Source organism: Protopterus annectens, chromosome 10.part0 (genome assembly GCF_019279795.1).
Source record: "Protopterus annectens isolate FY-2018-M chromosome 10.part0, PAN1.0, whole genome shotgun sequence".
Classification (NCBI taxonomy): Eukaryota; Metazoa; Chordata; order Ceratodontiformes; family Protopteridae; genus Protopterus; species Protopterus annectens.
In genome coordinates this window covers 419,904,973-419,930,854 of record NC_056744.1, presented here as the reverse complement: position 1 = coordinate 419,930,854, position 25,882 = coordinate 419,904,973, and the positions used below count along the sequence as shown (strand labels likewise).

At 44.3% G+C, this 25,882-nt stretch overlaps 1 protein-coding gene across 1 annotated transcript in view; it reads left to right on the top strand.

Moving 5' to 3' along the window:
* Positions 1-25,882, top strand: part of CDC73 (cell division cycle 73) — a 2,122,897-nt gene that overhangs the window by 849,467 nt on the left and 1,247,548 nt on the right. The gene's annotated exons all lie outside the window — the stretch shown is intronic.

Below are 25,882 nucleotides of genomic sequence, written 5' to 3'. Positions count from 1 at the left end.
GCAGAAGCCATGAGACGCTTATGAGAGGTAGTGGATGATCCTCAGCCTTACCATTGCCTTTTATGGAATATAGGCTGACTTTGGATGCAGTAGGGATTTTCTTCTTTTTGAAAACCATTACAGGCCCAGGATGGGGGAGCAGTAAAGTGTGTGTGTGTTTGGTGGGGGTACAGAGAAAAAAGGTAAAAGGGTGGAGTAGGTATGGGATAAGTGCTTTATAACTGAAGGGAAGATGAGGGAAAATCTTGAGAAGAGGTGGAAGATTACTAGAAGCTATTTGGAAAGACAGATATAGAAGTGGGGAGGGAGAGATGTTTGTAAAAAAAAAAAAAAAAAATGACTGAGCAGCTATTAGAGTTGCGATGCAAGTGGAAATTAAAGGAAGGGAGTAGGTATGGTAAAACCAAAAGTGTTTCAGTGATTAGTGTATAGAAGTTGTTCACAGCAACATTTTAAGAATGAGATCCTACACTTCAGCCCCATCAGGAATTGTTTTGATCATTTGGACATTGTTTTTCTTCAGTCTAATATGAGGAATACTTAAAAATGGTTCTCTCGTCTAAGCTTAACAAAGAAAAGGATGAGATGCATGTTGTATCAGCTAAACCTGGGTGGTGGTCTCTTTATGCGGCCATTAATCTAACATTGATAATCCTCCTTTATGATGTCTTGCTTGGTATATTCCTACTAGTAGACATGTTTTTTTTCCCCCCGCCAACAGAATTCAGTGTTTGTGGTCGCATTTGTGCCTCTATCAGTGTGATTAAGTAACATGCTAAGTACTTGAGCACAGTATTCCCAGAAACTGTCCTTTTTTTTGTCACTTGCAGATTTTGGAGCTGTGATCCTTGGAGTCATTTGTAAAGACAGCATCACAGTTTGTGTTCATCAGGTTACTAGACAGAACTCAACTGTGGCATTGCGTGTTCCATTTCAGGGAAGAGCATAACTTTGGTTACCATAGTTGGCAAAGGTCAAATCAGCAACTTGGTATTAGACAAAATAGTTAGTCCGCTTAGTGAAACTGATGGCTGCTGTTAGCCCCTGGCAAGAAGGGAGGGGCTGTTTTCAGCCTCATAAGTATGTTGGAGCATCACCAGAGTGACTAGCATTCAGAGGCTAAGGCCAGACCTAAAACAGAACCTCTTCTGGTTATGTCTGGTGTTCAGTCAACTTCTATAACCTGCAGATTGTGGGCATGCGCTCACATAGTGAAGTTTCTAGCAGTAATCAGTCCCAACCTTGGTTGAGTTCGGTTGGTATGTGGGGATATGCACTCCTGAGTTTCACCTCAGGTGCTTCCTGGGTTTTTAATAATAATCTTGTGGGTAACAATTATGATCCTAGGGATTGGTCCTTGAGTCATCCCATAGCAGATTAGGAGTGTGCAAAAGCAGGGAATTTCTTCCTTTGTGTAGCCTCCCAGCTTGCTCAGCTGATCAAGAAGGCCCATTTGGTCTTATGTCAGGGCTTATGTCTCGGCATCTGGAAATCAAGTAGCTTTTTATCTGGTGGGAGCATGTGTCACAGGTGTAGTAGTGTACCATTAGCGAGCTGCAGTATGAGCCATGTACTGTATCCTCTACAGGCCTCTCCCCACTTTGCACTTGACCATAGGTAGTACACAGTCTGCTGCCACTTTCATCAGTGCTAGACTGGTACGTTTGTCTGCATGCATACCTGATGGCTTGCAGAACACATGCATTTTGATATTCCTTTTCTTTCCCTGTCTTATTTCAAAGAATCTTGATGCTACTCAAAAGTGCACAAAGATGATGAGTTCAACTCCTACTGCATCACCATTTGATGAGCCCTCCCTTAGAGAGGTCCTCTAACATTGAGGAATAGGTCAGACTGGTTTTGAGACTCTTGTTATTCCCTATGTTTAGTAACATCTGGTAGAATTTGAGTAAACTTGGGAATGTCCTTTTCATTCTTCCTCAGCAAATGGGTTACCGATCCTCGGATCTGACCTGGCCGCATATTTCAGACTTTGGATCCAACTCCCGTGCTCCTTCTCTACCCATAATGACCTAGTCCATTCGTAGCATCTCAGATCTCATTTGACGCCATCGTGCTCAGACGTAGGATCCTTCTCTTAAGCATTCTGTCAAGTGTTGTAAGTTATATTTTTTCCATAAGTAAAAGTTAACTTATCTTAAATTCCAACCTTGGCTCCTGACCGCCCCCTCTGTATATCTTCAACAACTATTTGCTCCAGATTCGTCACTTACTGGGAATAACAATCAATTATGCCAAGTAAAATCTGACACCAGCACAGAGTCTGGAGTTTATTGGCGGACATCCAGTGAATGAAATTGCATCTTTACCAACTCATCGCATAGACACACTCGGATCTTAGGTTTGTCAAATTAATTCCCATGAGTCTCCTCCAGCCAGATGCATTCTTCAAGCATTTGGATCTATGGCAGCAGCAGCAATAATCCTACTTGGTTTACTTTGTTACTTATATGCATGTTCTTCACTGGACTCTAGCTGTTCAGTGCTCTATTCTTCGACAACCTCTTTTTTTTCCAGTAAAGCTTACACCGATTTGCAAAAGCCGCATTCAGTGGTGGATTTAGTTGGATGACATTTATGTAGGCCGACCTTTTGTTTAACCACCCCTAATGGCTATGGTGACTGTGGATACCTCCCAGTTGGGGGCATTACTTGGGAAGGGCGGGCCAAGCAACGTGGTCCCCAAAGAGACCAGTTCTCATATCAGTGTCTTGGAGATGAGAGCAGTCCTGTTAGCTTTGCAGGCATTTTAAGCTGCTTTTCCTCTAGGGATTATTGCGATTCAGACGAACGTGTGTAGTCTGGCATATCAACAAACAAGGGGGAACCCAATCCTACAGACTCTGCCAAGAGGCTGTGTGTGTGTGTGACAATGGACAGTATCCACCAACCGCTTTCAAGTTGTAATGCATATTCTGGGGAAAAGTGACGTACTAGTGGACAAACTCACCAGGTTTGTTCGTATGCCTCACAACTAGGCCCTCAAGCAATCCGTGGCAGAGAGAATTTCCCTTCATTGGGGCCAACCTTGCTGCAACCTCTTTGCATCCCCCCACAATAAGTGCAGCAGTCATTTTACCCTGACCCCCCCCCCCCCCGGAAGTCACCGAGAGATGCTTTAGTCCGCATTTGGCCATCATGTATCCTTTACGCCTATGCCCCACTTCACTTGATTCACAAATTCGTACAGAAAACAATTTGGTTGAAGGGCTCAGTCATCTTCTTTGTCCCCTACTGTCCTCAACAGGTGTCATTTCCCTTCCTTTAGTCTCCTCTTTGCTATCCTCCCTGGATACTAAACCCCACTCCACATCTCTTCTCACACCCCTCGGGGATGAGTCATCCCAATATCCCAGCCATCAAACTGCATGGATCTGGTGGTGTCAATTTTCATTTTTTCCTCAGTAAGTGGGTTTGAATCTGATCCTCGTATCCAACTCAGATGCTTTTTACAGGTCCCAGATACTGAAAACTGTTAAGCTCCTCCCTTACCCATAATGTCCTAGTTCAGTTCCATACCTCATATCTCATTTGCTGCCTTTGCGAACGGACGTGGTCACTGTTAGCTTACAAGCTTTAGTGTTGTTGTGCGAATACAGCAGCGTGTGTATGTATGTATATGTGTATATATATATATATATATATATATATATATATATATATATATATATATATATTTATCTAGAGAGAGAGAGACGCACAGTGGATATAAAAAGTATTACACACCCCTGTTAAAATGCCAGATTTTTGCGTTGTATAAAAACAATACCACAATAAACCATTTCTAAACTTTTCCCACCTTTAAGGTAACCTGTACAATTCAATTGAAAAATCTGTTGGGGGGGGGGTTATAAAACAAACAAAAAAGTACAATAAGCTGGTTGCACAAGTGTGCAGACCCTTAAACTAACACTATATTGATGCACATTTTGAGATAATTACATCATTCAGTCTTCTTGGGTACACACCGGCCATCAGTTAAAGAAATTCTGATTAACCCAAAATAAAGTTCAGGTGTCCTAGTAGGATTTTCTTGACATTTACTCAGTTGCCTGCTACAGCAAAAGCCATGGTTCACAGAGAGCTTACAAAGCATCAAAGAGATCTCATTGTTGAAAGATATCAGTCAGGAGAAAGGTACAAAAAAATTTCCACAGCATTGGATATACCATGGAACACAGTGAAGTCAATCATCAAAAAGTAGAGAAAATATGGGACCAACAGTGACTTTGCAAAGAACTGGGCGTGTCTCCAAAATTGTTAAAAAGGCAAGACGAAAACTGGTCAGAGAGGATGCCAAGAGACCTACAACAACATTGAGGGAGCTTCAGGAATTTCTGGCTAGTACTGGTTGTGTACTACATGTGACAACAATCTCCTGTATTCTCCATATGTCTTGAATGTGAGGTAGGGTTGTAAGACGGTAGCCTTTTCTTACACAGAAAAACATCCAGGCCCAGCTAAAATTTGCAAAACAATACATCAAGTCTCCCAAAAGCATGTGGGAAAATGTGTTATGGTCTAATGAAATCTAGGTTGAACTTTCTGGCCACAATTCCAAAAGGTACGTTTGGTGCAAAAACAACACTTTGCATCACCAAAAGAACACCATCCCCATGGTGAAGCATGATTGTGGCAGTGTCATACTTTGGGGTTACTTTTCTTCAGCTGGAACTTGGGCTTTAGTCAAGGTGGAGGGAATTATGAACAGTTCCAAATACCTGTCTCTCTTGACCCAAAACCTTCAGGCGTCTGCTAGAAAGCTGGAGATGGAGGAATTTCACCTTTCAACACAACAATGACCCCAAGCATGCATCCAAATCAACAAAAGAATGGCTTCACCAGAAGAGACTTGGAATGGCCCAGTCAGAGCCCAGACCTAAATCCAGTAGAAAATATGTGGGGTGATCTGAAGAGGGCTGTGCACAAGAGATGTCTTCGCAATCTGACAGATTTGGAGTGCTCTTGCAAGGAAGAGTGTGCAAATATTGCCAAGTCAGGATGTGCCATGCTGATAGACTCTTACCCAAGAAGACTGAATGCTGTAATTAAATCAAAAGGTGCTTCAACAAAGTCTTAGTTTAAGGGTGTGCACACTTATGCAACCAGCTTATTATACATTTTTTTTTATGTTTTTATATTTTTTTCCCCTAACAGATTTGTTTGTTTTTCAATTGAATTGTGCAGGTTATAGGTCACAATAAGGTGGAAAAAGTTTTGAAATGATTTATTGTGGTCTCATTTTTTTTATATCAGAAAAACCTGGCATTTTAACAGGGGTGTGTACACACACTATAGCCTGTGTGTGTGTGTATTTATATATTTATATATATATATCTATATATTTATATATCTATATATTTATATATCTATATATATCTATATATATATATATATATATATATATATGTATATGTATATATATATGTATATGTATATGTATATATATGTATATGTATATAGATATATATATAGATATCTAACAGATGACACTACCCACGCATCAGAGGAGGTCTGCAGAATCAAGGCTCTATGGACACTTTATTTGACAGATCCTTCCAGCGCTCCTGAAAGGAGGCCTAATTGTCCACCTCTGGAGGCAGTCAGGGGTGTCTGTCCCTGCACCAGAGAGCCTGGCTAGAGATTACGAAAGATATATGGGTACAGAGGATTATTTTCATAAGTTATATAATACCCCCCTCCTTAACAATTAAGAAAATTCCTGATGTTCCACAGCATCAGAGGAAAGAAACAACCCAAGAAATAAAAAAGCTGCTAGAAAAAGTCTTCCAAGAGGTCCCTCCAGGCCAGAAAGAATCAGGAACCTACTCCTGATTCTTTTTATTGCCAAGGAAAACAGGTAGCAGGAGACCAGTTTTAGATCTTGGCATTCTGAACAATTCTCTTCAGTACACTAAGTTCCGGATGGTCATGGTTCAGTTCATTTTACCTTTTCTGCACCAGGACAACTGGATGTGCTCAGTAGGTCATCAGGATGCATACTATCCCATAAAAATGAACAGGCAGTCCAGAAGATGCCTACTCTTCTGGCTAGGAGGCAGTCATTACCAATTCAGAGCTGATGTTCCCTCTCAGCAGGCTTAGTAAGGAGAAAGTCATGGTCATTTTCTTATCAGGGGCTAGGATCCACCGCATTATACATGCACTAAGGTCATTGGGTCACTATTACCAATATGACTCTGTCATAGTCCATGTGAGAGTAAATAAGCTGAGACGTACCTCCCTAGACTAATATGAAGAGACTCATCATAGAGGTCTCGGAATGTGTCCCCCAGGCTGGTATGAGCCTAGCATTGAGCAGCATTTTACCTTCTCCAAGGAGGATGTCAAAGTACAAACAAAAGATGATCGACTTTAATAATTGGCTTAGTTTCTGGTGTCATTCTAAGAGGGTACAGTATTTGTCAACATGGAAGGAGATGGTCAACAGACCATGCTGCTTTGCCAGAGATGGTCTGCACCTCTCCCCTCTAGACTTTTGCATATTAGCTAAAACATTGTTTTTCCCCATAGTGCCTTTTTTAGGTAGTGCCAAACTGGAAGTATTTCCGACATAGCAAATTAAAATCAAGAAAATCTAAAGGTATTACTGCTCAGTGCTAGGAGCCTAAACAAAAAAAATCCACTCCCTGGAAGCTCTCTCTATCCTAGAGAATGCTGATGTCTGTGCAGTCTCTGAGATGTGTTTTAAAGCAGCGGGCAGCACACCAACATTGCAGGGTTGTAATGCCTTCCGCATATTTAGATCAGCTACTTTACAGGCAGGGACTGAAGTTGGAGGTGTCTCTATTTACTTCACAAATAAATATACTTCAAGGCTGGGTAAATAGGACATTGCACTTGAGCTGCTCTGTGTTCAAATCACCACATGTAAAATCCAGTACCACTTCCTTGCAAGCTAGGTCCCCCTCTGACCCAGGAAACCCATACCATGTATTTAAACATATTAGAAACGCTAACCATCCAATCTGATACCATATTCATGGGTGAGTTTAATTACCTCACTATTAACTGGGAATCCTATACGACATCAAACGTACGTGCACAGAGATTCATGAATTTTATAAAAACAAACTCCCTGGACCAGGTAGTCAGTACACCAACCAGGGGTGCAACCATATTGAATCTAGTCCTCACTAATATGAGTGCTGCACACCCCCTACTGCAATGCCTTCCCTGGTAATGTCAGACCACAAAATGGTCTCCTTTGAATTAAAAATAAAACGTGGGCCCCCAGCTAAACTGGGAATGTTCAGGAACTATTCTAAGACTAACTTCTTGCTATTAAGTGAGAACCTGACAAAATTTCAAGCCCCTATAAACCCTGACAACACTTCTGCCTATGCAGAACTATTCACAGAAACCCTGTACAAGCATACTAATAGCTGCATAGAGGCAGCTATATCCACCAGGAAGAAGTACAGAACTAACTCAAAAAACAAGCCACCCTGGTGGAATCATAAACTCAATTGGATGTATAACAGGAGGAAGAAAATCATGGCAAAAATAACTCCCCCCCCCCCCCTACTATCACTAGGGAAGAGGTCCTTAATGCTCTCTCTAAGACCGAGAACACTGCATCAGTGGGCCCAGACAGTATCCCAGGATGCCTTCTAAATAGCATGAAACATGACCTATCGGCCTCTGGAATTAATATTTAACTATAGCCTCCAAGCAGGCTTTGTTCCTCATGAATGGAGAAAGGCAACACTCTTCCCTTTGCACAAAGGTGGGCCATCTACAGACACTGTAAACTACAGACCCATAAGTCTCACTAGTTTTTTATGTAAAGTCATGGAAAGAATTATCATGGCGATGATCAATAGAGATATAGTAAACCTGCATACATTGGACCCAACCCAGTTTGGTTTCATCAAGGGCAGATCATGCCTACTCAACCCAGTGGACTTCTTTGAGAAGGTCACCAAAGCAGTGGAAGAGGGCAACATAGTTCACTGCCTACATTGACTTGGCCAAGGCATTTGACACAATACCCCACTTGGGCTTTGTTGACAGACTTGAGAGGTTAGGTACAAACACGTATGTCACCCGGTGAATAGTCAACTGGCAGACAGACAGGACCCAGGAAGTTAGAATTGGGGGAGTCCACATCTACAAAGAGGTCAGTCACAAGTGGATTCCCTCAGGTATCAGTCCTTGGACCGCTCAGTTTTGTCTTTTACTTCTCAGAAGTCCAGGCCAATGTCAGTGGTCTCTGGCTGACAAAATTTGCAGATGATTGCAAATTAGGAGCTGTCACTGAATCTCACATTGACACAAATGTTTTCTAGGAGGGGATAGTGTCAGTCATGGACTAAAACTAAATGCCAAGGAATGCATAATGGTTTCCCTTGGGAAGTCATCCATCCTTGGTAACTATCATATTGACAACACACCCCTTAGAGTTGACCCAGTTGGGCAGTAAAGGAAGAACAGTTGAAGCTAGAGGTGATGAAAATGAAGTGCCTGAGAAAGGTGGTAGGATGCACACTGTGGGACAGACAAAGAAATGAGGACATAAGAGCAGAAGTCAAAGTAGCTCCAGTTGGAGGAAAGATCAAAGAGAGCAGATTACGGTGGTTTGGGCACGTGTAGAAAAGCAGAAGACAATCTGGTGAGGGCACGTATAGAAAAGCAGAAGACAATCTGGTGAGGAAGATTTGGGACACACATGAAGAAGGTTAGAGGAAGCGAGGACGTCCAGCAAAGAAGTGGATGGATTATGTGAAATAAGATCTGCGACTGTCAGGCATGAGTGTTGAAGAAGGCAGGAGTGTTGCACTGAATTGAGAGAGTTGGCGACAGTTACCATGATACCCTGACCCCATGTAGAAAAATGGGGAAAAGGGGACTGATGATGACTCCTTAGAGTTGACCCAGTAGTCAGGGACTTGGGGACACACACATGGATAGTAATGTAGCCTTTCATCTTTGTCTACAGTCATGAGAAATTCATTCTGTGTTGCACAACTTATAAACAAAGTAATGGCATCTAAGTCCAAGGAAGTCATTGTTCCACTGTATTTGGCATTCATCAGACCTATCATTGAGTACAGTGCCTCTTTGGTATGTACCTAACCAGGCATATCCACAGAGGTTCCTCACTAAAAGAATACAGAGCGTAAGTAATATGTCCTATGCAGACTGCCTCAAGGCCCTATCCCTGTATTCTGTCTCCTACAGGCTTTTGAGGGGCGAGCTATACCTGACATACAAGGCATTGTCAGACCCCACTCTAATGGACCTCCTGTATATCCACAAAACAAACAGTACCAGAATTACCTGTTCTAAAGACTTAAACCTTGCCTGTGATACGAATAGGACCTGCCAGAGAGTTGTGTATCCCAGAGACTACCCTGTCTATGGAACAGGCTCCCCATCCATTTGAAGCAGAGTTCCTCCCTAACCCAATTCAAGTGCAACTTGGACAATTGGATGGGAAACCGGAAATTCATCCTTGATTTGGCACCTATGTCTCAGATGCAAACAGGTAACCTGTAAAGAGTTCTTCTTCCAGGTCCATGCTTACGCTTATCAAGGGTATCAGAACTTGTCAGAGATTTGGGATGCATGGCGAAGCTTCAAAAGGCCCTTGTGTTCGTTAGACTAGTAAACACCTATGAACCTTCCCTTTGGCCTCGTCACAGCCCCCAGGGTGTTAGAAGCATGGCAGTAGTGGCAGCCTACTTGAGACTGCAGGAATTCTGGGTGTTTCCTTACTTGACGACTGGCTCATAACCACTCTGACCAGGCATCTACTGATAAAAGCATGAGATTATGTACTAAAGCCATGCTCCCACCTGGTAATTGCTGTCAGTCACAAGAAGTCCCAACTAAAATCATTTCAATTACTGGAGGTCATAGGAACTGTGTTCAGTTATGGTATCAGTAATACCCTCCCTTCCTTTACCAAGAGTGCAGACTATTCAATTTCAAGTGAAAAAATTCAGAATTCTTCACTGTCAGCTCAGTTGCTCCTCCAAGCTTTAGGGTGAATGTCTGCTGCAATAATTTTGGTTCCATTAGCTGGATGTCATATTAGAATTCTTCAGTGGACCCTAGTGACTCAATGATCTGATGTTCATCGTGTTACCCTGCTGCAGTCATCACACTTGGGTTATCCTACCGTCAGGCGGTCCCGCAGTCGGCCTGAATTCCAAAGTCTTAGTCTGGCGTCGGTTGCTGTCTCTTCTTCCCTGACGTCAGTGCGCCAGGGGTATACAAGAGGCATCTGACGCCATTTTCTTCAGTCTTTCTTGCCGCGCGGTGCCCGAAGCAGAAGCAGTTCACAAGTGCTAGTCATCCGACACCTGAGATTTTCGATTCGAATTTCAGTCCGATGTCTTTAATAAAGCAAAGTACCCCGTTGGGGAATCTTTTCTTGCCTCAGTCCGATGTCAGACAAAGTTAACAATTGCATTTCTTGTGGGAAGCAAATACCACATAAGGACTTTCATTCCTATTGTATTCCTTGCCTAGGCCCAAACCACGACCAAGACGTCATAGGTTGTCGGTTTTGTGCTAGGTTTAATAAACGAACTATCAAGCGCCGTTTTGATTTCGCACGACACTATTTTGTTAGGAAATTTAATTATATCATGCCGTCGGAGCATCCGACAACCGGCATGCATAAAAAATGCAAGGATAAGGACAGGCAGCCTAGGAACAAGCCAGACTCCGAGGCCTCTGCTGGGCCGGTCGCCGGTTCTCCGGTTTTCATTGAGGCACCTGCGCAGCCCCTGACTACCACAGAACTGGAACCCCAGACAGCTGCGGTTTCTCAAGCGGGGTCTACTAGGCCAACGGAGCCATCTTCATTAGGCCCTTCTGACACCGGAGCAGAAGTAGACCCCAGTGCAGTGGAAGCTTCCTCGGTTGCAGAAGGTGTCTTCAGACCGACTATACACCATTAAATCTTATGCTAAGCTTAAAACTCCTTTAAAACCAAAGAAGACTGTACATCAGTCTACAGTTCAAGGCCCCATGCCTAAGAAACAGATGCTTAAGATGGCTGAAGATTTGATTACCCTAATCAGGGGTTCCCATCCCCCTCCTGATAAAAGATCAAGACAAGAGGAGGATTATGCTTCCTCTGACCAGGTTTCAATTTCCTCAGATTCTTCTGAGGAGCATGATTACACTTTTCCACCTTATGAAGACTCTGATGCTGAAGACTCTATTCCCTCAGCATCTCCCCCTGAAGACTACTCCTTTGGGGGGAAACTTTACATACCATGAGGGAACATTTCCACTGGGAAGGCCAGGACTACTCTGGTTCTAAAAAAAAGGCTCCGAGAGTTCCTTTTACTACCCCAGCAGAGACCTTTTGCTATCCCTCCAGTTTTAGAAATTGTGGATGATGTTTACTTGGAGTCTAGTCTAAATCCAGACTCTCTACCTCCTGCTCCAGCCAAACCAGACAGATACTACAGAGTACCTGACTCTCACAAATTCCTTTATAAAAGCCCTGTGGTTGACCCAGAAATAATTTCCCAGGGTCCTAAGGGAGCTAAAGCTTCTATGGCTAAAAATCCTGTGCCCTCTGAAAGGGATTCCAGAGCCCTAGATAGTTGGGGAAAGAAAATATAGACCTCAGCAACTCTGGCTATGAGAGCATTAAATTGTCAGTTTCACATGCTGAAATATCAGCAATTTCTGATGTCTCAATTAAAACAAAAAATGAGCACACATTCTGAACAGCATGAATTCAAGGAAATGCAGCATCTGTTGCATACAGCTGAACAGGTGGGCAAACATACTTTACAATGTGGATTTGATTCTTTGGAAGCTTTCTGTAGAGTAGCTGTTACTGGCTCTGTCATACGTAACATGCTTGGTTAAAAGAACAAACCCTTCCTGATCATGTTAAAGCAAAATTATTGGATGCACCTTTACAGCAGGATGTATTATTTGGTGTCAAAGCAGAAGAGGTTTTAAAGAAAATTGAGGATAAGGCAAAGTCTATGCAGACGGTCAAAGATTTTTTGCAGGTACAACCCTCTCGTTTCAGCAGAAATTGGCCAACAAAAAACTGGTCCTTTCCAGCTTCTGACAGATCACAGAGAGGCAAATACAGACGCCCAAGGGGCAGAGGTCAGTCACAAGGCCCTTACAAACCTCGCCAATGGGGTTCTGCTACCCAGAAAGGAGGAGAAGACAGGCCCCAAGCTAGCAGAAGACAAACACAATGACTCAATCCTCAAACTACCAAGCAAATCTCTCCTGGCAGCTCCCTTGGGAGGAAAATTAGCATTTTTTGCAGACAACTGGCACATCATCACAAAAGACAAATGGGTCCTAAACATTGTCTCTCAAGGATACAGATTCCACTTTCATACCTTACCAAGGATAAAAGGAATGCCAAACCTGCCACCAAATCAATGGGCAGAGGCACAAAAACAAATTACAGCTCTCATGGACATGAGAGCCATTCAACAGGTACCTACACAGGAGCAAGGACAAGGATTTTACTCAAGATTCTTTCTAGTCCCAAGAAAGGACAAAGCATGGAGACCCATTCTGGATCTTTCACTTCTGAACACCTATCTGCAAGTACCAAAATTCAAGATGCTAACACTACAGCAGCTTCTTCCCATGCTGGGCAAGAATGCTTGGCTAGTAACGCTGGACCTCAAGAAGGCATAACTGCATTGCCCTATCAGACAAAATTGCAAAAGATACCTCCGCTTCATTGCAGGTTCAACGCATTATCAATTCTCTGCACTGCTCTTTGGCTTATCTACTGCGCCCAGGGTCTTCACAGAATGCCTGGCACCAGTAATTGCATACTGCAGACAAAGAGGAATTCAAATATACCCATACCTGGACAACTGCCTTATTCAAGCAGAAAGCAAGGACATTCTTTTAAAGCATCTGGCATTTGTCAAACACCTTCTAAGTTGCCTGGGGTACACAGTAAATGAAAAGAAATCAAAACTAGTGCCCTCACAAAACATAATATTCCTGAGTGCCAGCTTGAATACAATGGCCCAGATGGCTTATCTCAAGCCAGATAAGCAACAACAGCTGACTCAGTATTTCAAAATAATGGCAACAAAGATCCCAGCTCCCTGCAAGAAAAATTCTGCAGGCCATGGGATTCATGGCATATTGCATACTACTAATACCATATGCAAAACTGCATATGAGGAAATTACAATGGTACCTGAAAAGCGTGTGGACTCAGCACAGCCACAGCTTGGAAACAATGATACCACTCATTCCCTGCCTTCAACAGGAGTTTCTATGGTGGACACAGGCATGTCACCTCAACAAGGGTCAGCCTTTCACCTTACCCACAGCCAGGCAAACTATGACAACAGATGCATCGGACTATGCCTGGGGAGCACACACGGCAGGACAGTGCATTCAGGGCAAATGGACTACAGATCAGAGGCATCTGCATATCAATCAAAAAGAAATGCTAGCAGTACAGAAAGCCCTAACAGCTTTCAAGGACCTCTTACACCCAGGACAATTAATAATAAAGACGGACAATACCACAGTAATGTGGTACATAAACAAGCAAGGGGGCACACATTCTTACCCTCTATGCAGGCAAGCAATGACCTTGTGGAACACTGCACTGTCTTACCAGGTTCAATTACAAGCACAATTCCTGCCAGGAAAGAAAAACACATTGGCAGACGACCTAAGAAGAAATATCATGGATCCACACGAGTGGAAACTAGATCCACAAGTATTTGCAATGATAGCTCAAAAATGGGGACTCCCAGACATAGATCTGTTTGCAAGCCCCCAAAACTACCAACTTCAAAAATTTTGCACAAGGACATTTCATCCACAAGCTTGGAAAGTGGACGCCCTTTCATTCAGTTGGAAAACATTAACAGTGTATGCCTTTCCTCCACTGCCTCTCCTAGCAAAGGTACTGCTGAAAGTCATTAGAGAGATCACAGCTGATACTCATTGCACCAGACTGGCCACGCCAGCATTGGTATCCATGGATTTTACCACAAATTCCTCACCTGCTCACACAGCGAGACAATCAGATTCTACACAGCCAACTCAAGACTTTAAACCTGGCGGCATGGCAAATTACCTAAACAACCAGCCAATACCTCTATCCAAAGCTGTTATGGTTGTCATTCAGGAGGCCCAGCACCAGGAAAACCTATTCAGACAAATGGAAAAGATTTTGCGCCTGGAACCAGGCTAAAGGCCAACATCCCCTTGATCCAAACATTCCTCAGATTCTACAATATTTAACTGAGATGTTGCACAAAGGACTTTCCTTTTCATCTATTAAGATCCACACCTCGGCAATTTCAGCTCATTATAACACGGATCCTCCTTTATGTTCTCATCCACTCCTAAGACAGTACCTCAGAGGGGCTAAGAACATCAGACCACCAAGAAGAGCTCCAACACCTACTTGGGATCTCAACTTTGTTCTGGAAAAGCTTACACCACCGCCCTTTGAACCAGCTTTTCCAGCTGATTTAAAATTTCTTTCCTGGAAAACTGCCCTGCTACTACAATAACCTCAGCTAGAAGAGTCTCAGAGCTACAGGCACTAATGGCAGTGGAGCCTTTACTCATTTTTCATCAAGACAGAGTCTCTCTACGAACTAACCCTTCCTTTATGCCAAAGATGGTATCCAGTGTGGCCCTAAACCAAACCATTCATTTGCCCACCTTTTTCCCAAATCCCCAGAACAAAGGAGAAAGACTCCTGCACTCTGGACATTCACAGGCAATTGCGTTACTATTTGGATAAAAGTAAGGCTTTCAGAAAATCTGACCAGCTCTTTGAAGCCTATGCTGCAGGATCACAAGGAAAAGCTAACATTAGGTCCCACTCCACCAGGGCTACAGCTACATCAGCAGCCTTTCTCAGGGGAGTACCAACCAAGGATATTGTGCACACCTTCACCAAACACTATCACTTACCTCTATATTGTAAGACTAGAGCTGGTTTTGCCACTGCAGTTTTGCAGGGCCTACTAGCTTCTTCTAACCCTGTTTAACTCCACCTCCTATCCTTAGCTTTGGGATTCAACCCAAGTGTGATGACTGCAGCAGGGTGACACGATGAACATAGTACAGTTTTGTACCTATCATAAATGTAGATGTTAGTGTGCACCCTGCTGCAGTCCAGGTTACCCTCCTTCCATCCCCTTTGAACTAGCAGAAATTATCTATACCACTCTATCCTATACAACCTCTGTGGTGTATTTGCTTGTGCCTAAAAGTATTGTTTTATTTTTATCTAGCTATCTATATATATATATATATATATATATATATATATATATATATATATATATATATATATTTTGCCTACCTATTGGGGGCACCTGACATCTGGGGCAAGAAAAACTGAAGAAAATGGCGTTGGATGCCTCTTATATACCCCTGGCGCACTGACGTCAGGGAAGAAGCGACAGCAACCGGCGGACCAAGACTTTGGAATTCAGGCTGACTGGGGGTCTGCCTGATGGCAGGATAACCCAAGTGTGATGACTGCAGCAGGGTGAACACTCGAACATCTACATTGATGGTAGGTACAAAACTGTACTTTCTCCAACCTTTGTCCACCCCGATCAGAATAACTTAAGCATGCAAAAATTATCTCTTGTGGTGGATTCACTCAGATCAGATTATACAAGGCATTTCTTTTATCCTTCCTCAGCCCAAGGCCGCAGTGACTACGGACACTTTCAAAATTGGGTGGGGAGGGGCACTTCTTGGGTAAGACGGACCAAGGCACATGGTCCCCCAAAGAGGCCAAAACAGTGTCCTAGAAAGCAGATGATGTTCATCGTGTTACCCTGCTGCAGTCATCACACTTGGGTTATCCTGTCGTCAGGTGGTCCTGCAGTCGGCCTGAATTCCAAAGTCTTGGTCCGGCGTCAGTTGCTGTCGCTTCTTCCCTGACGTCAGTGCGCCAGGGGTATATAGGAGGCATCCAACGCCATTTTCTTCAGTCTTTCTTGCTGTACGGTGCCCGAAGCAGAAGCAGTTCGCAAGTGCTGGTCGGCCGACTCATGAGAGTTTCGAAGTCGAATTTCAGATCTGAAGTCTTCTATAAAGCTAAGTACCCCGTTGGGGAAACTTTTCTTGCCTCAGACTGATGTCAGAAAAAGTTAACAATTGTATTTCTTGTGGGAAGCAAATACCTCCTAAGGATTTTCACTCTTATTGTATACCTTGCCTAGGCCTAGACCACGACGTCACTGGTTGTCGCTTTTGTGCTAGGTTCAATAAGCGAACTATAAAACGACGCTTTGATTTTGCACGACACTACTTCGGTAGAAAACTTAATTACACTATGCCGTCGGAGCAACCGACTACCGGCATGCACAAAAACCGCAAAGATAAGGACAGGCAGCCTAGATCCAAGCCTGACTCCGAGGCCTTGGCTGGGCCGGTCGCCGGTTCACCGGTTTTCAGTGAGGTACCTACGCAGCCCCTGACTATCGCAGAATTGGTACCCCAGACCGCTTCGGACTCTCTGTCGGAGAGTTCTAGGCCGATGCAGCCATTTTTTTTAGGCCCTACTGACGACATTGCAGAAGGAGAAGCCGGTTCTGCAGAAACACCTTCGGTTTCTGAAGGTGTCTTCAGACCGACTACGCTCACCATAAAACCGTATCCTAAGCTTAAGACTCCTCTTAAACCAAAAAAAGACTGCACTTCAGTCTCCAGTTCAAGGCCCCATGCCTAAGAAACAGATGCTTAAAATGGCTGAAGATTTGATCTCTTTAAGCAGGGGTTCCCAACCCCCACCCGACAAAAGGCCTAGACAAGAGGAAAATTATGCCTCCTCTTATCAACTGTCTATTTCCTCAGGCTCCTCTGAGGAACAAGATTACTCCTTTCCCCCTTATGAAGACTGTGATGCTGAGGATTCCATCCCCTCAGCTTCTCCCCCTGAAGACTACTCCTTTGGGGAAACCTTACATACCATGAGGGAACATTTCCACTGGGAAGGCCAGGACTACTCCGGCTCATGACGATGTTTACTTAGAATCTAGTCTAAATCCAGATTCTCTGCCTCCTGCTCCAGCCAAACCAGATAGATATTATAGTGTGCCTGACTCCCACAAATTCCTTTACAAAAGCCCTGTTGCTGACCCAAAGACCATCTCCCAGGGTCCCAAAGGGGCTAAGGCTTCTATGGCTAAAAATCCAGTACCCTCTGAAAGGGACTCCAGAGCACTAGACAGGTGGGGGAAGAAGGTTTGCACCTCAGCCACTCTAGCTATGAGAGCACTAAATTGTCAATTTCACATGCTTAAATACCAGCAATTCCTAATGTCTCAAATAAAACAAAAGATGAGCACACACCCTCAACAGTCTGAATTGAAGGAAATGCAGGATCTGTTGCATGCAGCTGAACAGGTGGGCAAACATACTTTACAATGTGGATTTGATTCCTTGGAAGCTTCCTGTAGAGCAGCTGTTACTGGGTCTGTTATACGTAGGCATGCTTGGGTAAAGGAACAAACTCTGCCTGATCATGTTAAAGCAAAGTTACTAGATGCTCCCTTACAGCAGGATGTCATATTTGGGGTTAAAGCAGAAGAAGTTTTAAAGAAAATGGAGGATAAGGCAAAATCTATGCAGACGGTCAAAGATTTCTTACAGGTTCAGCCCCCACGCTTCAGCAGAAATTGGCCAACAAAAATTGGTCCTTTCCAGCTACTGACAGACCACAGAGGGGTAAATACAGACGCCTACAGAGGGGTAAGTACCGACGCCCAAGAGGCAGAGGACAAGCACAAACCCATTACAAACCTCGACAGTGGGGCTCTGCAACACAGAAGGGAGGAGAAGACAGGGCCCAAACTACTACAAGGCAAACACAATGACTTAAATCTCAAATTGCCAAGCAAAACTCTCTTGGCATCTCCCTTGGGAGGAAAATTAGCACTTTTTATAGACAACTGTCGCATCGTCACAAAGGACAAATGGGTCCTGGACATTATTTCACAAGGATACAGATTCCATTTCCACACCTTGCCAACAATAAGAAGAATGCCGAACCTGCCACAAAATCAATGGGCAGAGGCACAAAAACAAATTGCAGCTCTCATGGACATGAGAGCCATTCAACTGGTACCTACACGGGAGCAAGGCCAAGGATTTTACTCAAGGCTTTTTGTAGTCCCCAGAAAGGACAATGCTTGGAGACCCATTCTGGAGCTTTCAATTCTAAACACCTACTTACAAGTACCCAAATTCAAAATGCTAACACTATAGCAGCTTCTTCCCATGTTGGGCAGGAAAGCATGGCTAGTAACGTTGGACCTCAAGGAGGCATACCTGCATGTCCCTATCAGACAAAATTGCAGAAGATACCTCCGTTTCATTGCAGGTTCAACCCATTACCAATTCTCTGCACTGCCCTTTGGCTTATCCACTGTGCCCAGGGTCTTCACAAAATGCCTGGCACCAGTAATTGCATACTGTAGACAAAGAGAAATTAAAATATACCCATACCTGGACGACTGCCTCATCCAAGCAGAAAGCAAGGACATCCTCTTACAACATCTGGCTTTTGCAAAACACCTTCTAAGTTGCCTGGGGTAAACAGTAAACGAAAAGAAATCAAAACTAGTACCCTCACAAAATATGAATTCCTGGGTGCCAGCTTGAATACAACGGCCCAGATGGCTTATCTGATGCCAGACAAACAACTACAACTGACTCAATACTTCAAAACAATGGCAACAAAGACCCAACTCCCTGCAAGAAAAATTTTGCAGGCCTTGGGCTTCATGGTATCTTGCATACTACTAATACCATTTGCAAAACTGCATATGAGGAAATTACAGTGGTACCTAAAAAGCGTATGGACTCAACACAGCCACAGCTTGGACACAATGATATCTCTCATTCCCTGCCTTCAGCAAGAGTTTCTCTGGTGGTCACAGGCATGTCACCTCAACAAGGGTCAGCCTTTCACCTTGCCCCCAGCCAGGCAAACTGTGACAACAGATGCATCTGACTATGCCTGGGGGGCACACATGGCAGGACGGTGCGTTCAAGGCATATGGACTGCAGATCAAAGGAATCTGCACATCAATCAAAAAGAAATGCTAGCTGTACAGAATGCCCTGACAGCCTTCATGGACCTCTTACATCCAGGGCAGCTTACAGTAAGGACTGACAACACCACAGTAATGTAGTACATAAACAAACAAGGGGGTACACACTCCTAACCTCTATGCGGGCAAGCAGTGACCATCTGGAACACAGCACTGGCTTACCAAGTTCAGCTACAAGCTCAATTCCTGCCAGGAAAAAAGAACACATTGGCAGACGACCTAAGCAGAAACATCATGGATCCCCACGAGTGGAAACTGGATCCACAAGTATTTGCAATGATAACTCGAAAATAGGGGCACCCAGACATAGACCTGTTTGCCAGCCCTCAAAACTATCAGCTAACAAAATTTTGTACAAGGACATTTCACCATCAAGCTTGGAAAGTGGACGCACTCTCATTCAGTTGGAAAAACATGACCGTATATGCCTTCCCTCCATTGCCCCTTCTCACAAAGGTGCTGCTGAAAGTCAGGATGGAGAGACCCAGAGTGATACTCATAGCCCCAGACTGGCCACGCCAGCACTGGTACCCACTACTAAGGTATATGACCCAGGGCCCACCTTGGATTTTACCAGAAATTTCTCATTTGCTCACACAGCAAGACAGTCAGATTCTACACAGCCAGCTCAAAACCTTAAATTTGGCTGCATGGCAAATCACCTAAGCAACCAGCCAGCTCCTCTTCCTCAAGCTGTTATGGATGTTATTCTGGAAGCCAGGAGGCCCAGCACCAGGAAGGCCTACTCGGACAAATTGAAAAGATTTTGCGCCTGAAACCAAGGTGAAGGCCAAGATACCCTTCAGCCACATCAGATTACACAAAGGACTTTCTTTTTCATCTATTAAAATCCACGCCTCAGCTATTTCAGCCCACTACAACACGGATCCTCCCTTATTTTCACATCCGCTGCTAAGGCAGTTTCCCAGAGGGGCCAAAAACATTAGGCCCCCCAGGAGAGCACCTACGCCAACCTGGGACCTAAATTTTGTTCTGGAAATCCTTACGGTACCTCCTTTTGAGCCAGCTTTCTCAGCTGACTTAAAGTTTATATCATGGAAGACTGCCCTGATGCTAGCAATAACTTCAGCCAGAAGAGTCTCAGAGCTTCAAGCACTAATGGCAGTAGAGCCTTTCCTCATTTTTCATCAAGACAGAGTTTCTCTACAAACTAACCCCTCCTTTATGCCTAAGGTGGTATCCAGTGTGGCTCTAAATCAAACCATCAATTTTACCCACCTTCTTTCCAAATCCACAGAACAAAGGAGAAAGACTCTTGCACTCGGACATTCACATGCAACTATGTTACTACTTGGATAAAACTAAGGTTTTCAGAAAATCTTACCAGCTCTTTGTATCCTATGCTGCAGCTTCACAAGGAAAGGCTATATCAAAACAGACCATTTCCAAATGGGTAGGACATTGCATTCGTTTTTGCTACACCCACCATGGAAAACCAGTTCCTGCTAGCATAAGGCCCCACTCTACTAGGGCAGCAGCTACATTTACAGCCTTCCTCAGGGGGGTACCAACCAAGGATATTTTGGAAGCTGCAACTTAGTGTTCAATACACACCTTCACCAAACACCATCACTTACCACTTTACTCTAAGACTAGAGCTGGCTTCGCCACTGCAGTTCTGCAGGGCCTTCTAGCCTCCTCTAACCCTGTTTGACTCCACCTCCCTTCCTTAGCTTTGGGATTCTGCCCAAGTGTGGTGACTGCAGCAGGGTAACACGATGAACATAGTACAATTTTGTACCCAAGATAAATGTAGATGTTCCCCACCCTGCTGCAGTCCAGGTTACCCTCCCTCCATCCCCTCTGACCTAACTAAAACCTTTCAATGCCTTAAACTCTGATACTACCTTTGTGGTGTATTTGCTTATAGCTGGAGGGATGTTTTGTTTGTGCTAAACTTTTATGACCACCATTTTGGGGGGGGGGGGGGCACCTGACATCTGGGGCAAGAAAAACTGAAGAAAATGGCGTCGGATGCATCCTATATACCACTGACGTCAGGGAAGAAGCGACAGCAACCGACGCTGGACCAAGACTTTGGAATTCAGGCCGACTATGGGGACCGCCTGATGACAGGATAACCCAAGTGTGATGACTGCAGCAGGGTATACACTCCAACATCTACATTTATGGTAGGTACAAAACTGTACTTCATGTTTCACTGTTGTAGTCAACACATTTGGGTTATCCCTGCTCGGGTAGCCCTCGACCGGCCTGAATACCAGAGACTTAGTATTTCTGCATCGGTTGCTGTCGCTTGAAGACTGACGTCGGGTCGTCAGGAGTATAAAAGAAGGCAGCTGACGCCATCACATCAGTCTTTCTTGCTGCAGAGCCTGAAGCAGTTCGCAGAGTGCAGGTCGGCCGCTACCTGAGTTTCGTTTCCGAATTGAAGTTGAAGTCTTCGAAAGTTAAGTACCCCATTGGGTATCCTTTTTTCTTGCACTAACTGATGTCAGAAAAAGTTAATTGTCTCACCTGTGGAAAGCAGGTAGCACACCGGGACTTTCATTCCTAGTGCGTCACTTGTCTAGGCCCAAACCACAATCTCCCTCGTCTTTTGTAGCTAGATATTTTCGCTCTCATTCCTCGAATTCCAATATGGCTTTGGTAAGCCATCCGACAGCAGATCTTCCGAAAAAATGTAAGGATAAAGACAGACACAGACTGCACAGGTCCAAACTTACTGACTCTGCTTCCTTTAAGCTAGTTATCAGTTCTCCGGTCCTCAGTGAGGCACTTTTGCAGCCCCTGTTGCCCACTTTTGTGGATTCGCAGGCCACTACCGAGACCCTTTTGGAGTCTGGTATGCCGCAAAACTCTTCATCGATTTAAGGATCCTGTGGTTGTCTCTACCTTGGATGGGTCCGGTGCCGCTGAGCAGGCACCAGCTTCCAAGGAAGTACTTCGCACTACTGATTCTCGACACAAACCGACTTCTGCATCTACCGTTCTTTCAAAAACTACCAAGTTTCTAAGACCCAGGGTACGAACCACACCTAAGAAGCCGACGACCTAATCTCAGGCACCTGCTTCCTTGCCTCAGTCTCAAATGCTTAAAATGGCGGACGACCTTATAATGCTTATCAGGGGAAGCCAAGCGATCATGTTAAAGCTAAATTGTTGGATGCTCCTATAAATCAGGACAGTCTGTTTGGCAACAAGGCTGAAGAAGTCCTTAAAAAGATGGAAGGTATTGCTAAATCTATGCAAACTGTTAAAGATATTTTTACAAGTGCAACCTCAGAGATTTAGTAGGCACTGTCCTACTAAGAATTGGTCCTTTCCGGTCCCTTCCAGGTCTTCTCAAGCCAAACCCAGAGACAGCAAAAAACCCAGGTTTCAGTCCCAGGGGACTCTCAGAACCAAGCAGTGGGGGGCCTCCACTTCTTAATCTGGAAATAAGACACCCCCCTATGGTAAACGGTCTCAATGACTTCCTTTTAAAATTTCCAAGCACTTATCTTTTGACCGCCTCTTTGGGGGGAATAATTGCTCTTCATGCAAAGAACTGGGAACTCCTAACCCAGGACAAATGGGTTTTAAATTGTGTCCCAGGGATACAGATTTCATTTCCACACATTGCCAACACCAAATGGGTGGCTAGACCTGCCCCCAAATCAGTGGGCAGAGGCACAAAAACAAGTACTTTCTCTCTTAAGCATGGGGACTATTCAACTGGTACCAGAAGAGGAAAATGGACAAAATTTCATGACTTTTTCTGGTACCCAGAAAAGACAAATCATGACGTCCAATCCTGGACCGGTCTACTCTAAACACCTTTCTGGAGATTCCAAAATTCAAGATGCTGACTCTTCATCAATTACTTCCTATGCTAGGCAAAGACACCTGGTTGGCAGCACTAGATTTAAAAGAAGCATACCTGCACATCCCAATCAGGGAATCTTGCAGAAGATACCTACGCTTCAAAGCAGGATGCACGCTTTGAGTTCTCTGCACTGCCCTTTGGCTTGTCTATTGCGCCCAGTGTATTCACAAAGTGCCTGGCTCCAGTAATTGCATTTTGCAGGCAAAGAAAAATTCAAATATATCCATATCTGGACGATTGTCTAATTCAGGCAGAAAACCAGGCCATACTTATAAATCATCTGGTGTTTGTAAAAAGGGTTCCAACTTGTCTAGGGTACTCCATAAACGAAAAGAAATCACAGCTGGTACCCTCTCAACAGATTGCATTCCTGGGTGCAAGCTTGAATACAACTGCCCAGATGCTTTACCCTACGCCAGAAAAGCAAATTCATTTGGTAACCTATTTCAAACAAGTAGCCACAAAAACCCTGCTATCTGCAAGACAAATACTGCAAGCCTTGGGGTTCCTGGCCTCCTGCATTCTTCTAATTCCATATGCAAGACTGCATATGAGTAAACTACTGTGGTATATAAAAAGCCTATGGAGTCAATATTCTCACAGCTTGGAAACAAAGATTCCTATCATACCTTGCCTACGCCTAGAGTTCCTCTGGTGGGCAGAGGCCTGCCACCAAATCAAGGGACTACCATTCACACTATCCCCTGCCACCCAAACCCTAACAACAGATGCATCAGACTATGCATGGGGGGCTCACCTGGCAGGGAAGTGCATTCAGGGCAAATGGAACCCAAGTCAAATGCACCCACATATCAATCAAAAAGAAATGTTAGCTGTACAGAATGCTCTTGACAGCCTTCAAGGACTACATTCTTCCAGGACAACTAATGGTAAAGATGGACAACACCAAGGTTATGTGGTACATAAACAAGCAGGGGGGGGGGTACACATTCATACCCCCTCTGCAGACTAGCCATGGCATTGTGGAACACAGCCTTGAGCTACCAAGTGTACCTACAAGCTCAATTCCTGCCAGGAAAACTAAATACACTGGCAGATGGACTAAGCAGAAAACTCATGGACCCACACGAGTGGAAACTGGAACCAAGGATTTTCAACATGTTGACAAGCGAATGGGGGAGCCCAAACATAGATCTATTTGCCTCCCCCCAGAACTACCAGTTGGACAAGTTTTGCACAAGGAATCCCCACAAACAAGCCTGGAAAGTGGATGCTCTGTCCTTCAGCTGGAAAACCTATCAGTGTACGCCTTCCCCCCGCTGCCTCTGCTCTCCAAAGTTCTACTAAAAGTCAAACAGAACAAACCAAGGATGATCTTGATTGCTCCAGACTGGCCGCACCAACACTGGTGTACCCCCTCCTGCATAGTGTGTCAGTTATCTCCATGGCACCTGCCTCAGACCCCTTCCTTGCTGTCCCAGCAGGAGAACCATTTTCTGCACCCTCAGCTTCCAACTGTGAACCTTGCAGCCTGGCTAATAACTTAAATTCACCCTTTTCATCCCTCAGCAAACCTGTGATGAATGCCATCTTAGAGGCAAGGAGGCCTAGTACTAGAAAACCTTATGCTGACAAATGGAAAAGATTCTGTGCCTGGAACCATTCTCAAGGGATGAGCACAGCAGTGCCTAACTTACCTCAGATTTTGCAATACTTAACTGAGATGTTTCACAAGGGCCTGTCTTTTTCCTCCATTAAAATCCACGCCTCAGCCATTTCGGCTCATTATAACACAGAACCTCCCCTCTTCTCTCATCCTCTGCTCAAGCAATACCTCAGAGGGGCCAAAAACTTGAGACCACCCAGGAGAGCTCCAACCCCATACCTGGGACCTTAACTTTGTATTGGAGAAACTCACTCTACCTCCTTTCGAGCCAGTTGCTACTGCAGACTTAAAATTTCTTTCTTGGAAAATAGCCTTCATTTTAGCAATCACTTCAGCTAGAAGGATATTTGAATTACAGTTTCTTGTGGCAGTGGAGCCTTTCATCATCTTTCATGCGGACAGGGTGTCACTCAGGACCAATCCATCCTTCATGCCCAAGGTGGTATCCAGTGTGACTCTTAATCAGTCCATTCATTTGCCAACATTTTTCCCAGTCCACAGAACAAAGGGGAAAGAATTCTGCATTCCTTGGATGTGCACAGACAACTTAGATTCTACTTGGACAGGACTAAACCTTGAAGAAAGTCAGAACAACTGCTGGTAGCATTTCCTGCAGGGGCAGAGGGGGAGGCTATTTCAAAACCAACCATTTCTAAATGGATAAGCTATTGCATTAATTTCTACTATAAGCACCATGGAAAACCTATCCCCCAGGGGATCAGATCTCACTCCACCAGGGCAGCATCTACTTCTGCAGCCTTTCTCAGAGGTGCTCCTACCAGGGACATCCTAGAGGCTGCTACCTGGAGTTCTGTACATACTTTCACCAAGCATTATCATTTGCCAATATTCTCTAACTCCAGAGCTGGCTTTGCCACTGCTGTCTTGCAGGGCCTTATAGCTGGCCCTAATGCTATATAAATTCCTCCTCCCAACCATTGCTTTGGGAATCTACCCAAATGTAATGACTGCAACAGTGAAACATGAAGAACATAGTACAGTTGTGTACACTTACCATAAATGTAGATGTTCGAGTGTATTCACTGTTGCAGTCCTGCTTACCCTCCCTCAAGCCCCCTGACTTTTTTTGGCTATACCTCTTCCCTCCTTTTCAGTGCTTAAAAGCTTTTTGGTGCATTTGCTTCTTTGTTTGAAGTATAACCTTTTATATTTATAGATTTAATTGCTCACCATTAGGGAGGCACCTGACATCTGGTGCAAGAAAAACACGTGTAATGACGTTGGCTGCATGTTTTATACCCCTAACGACCTGACATCACAGAAGAG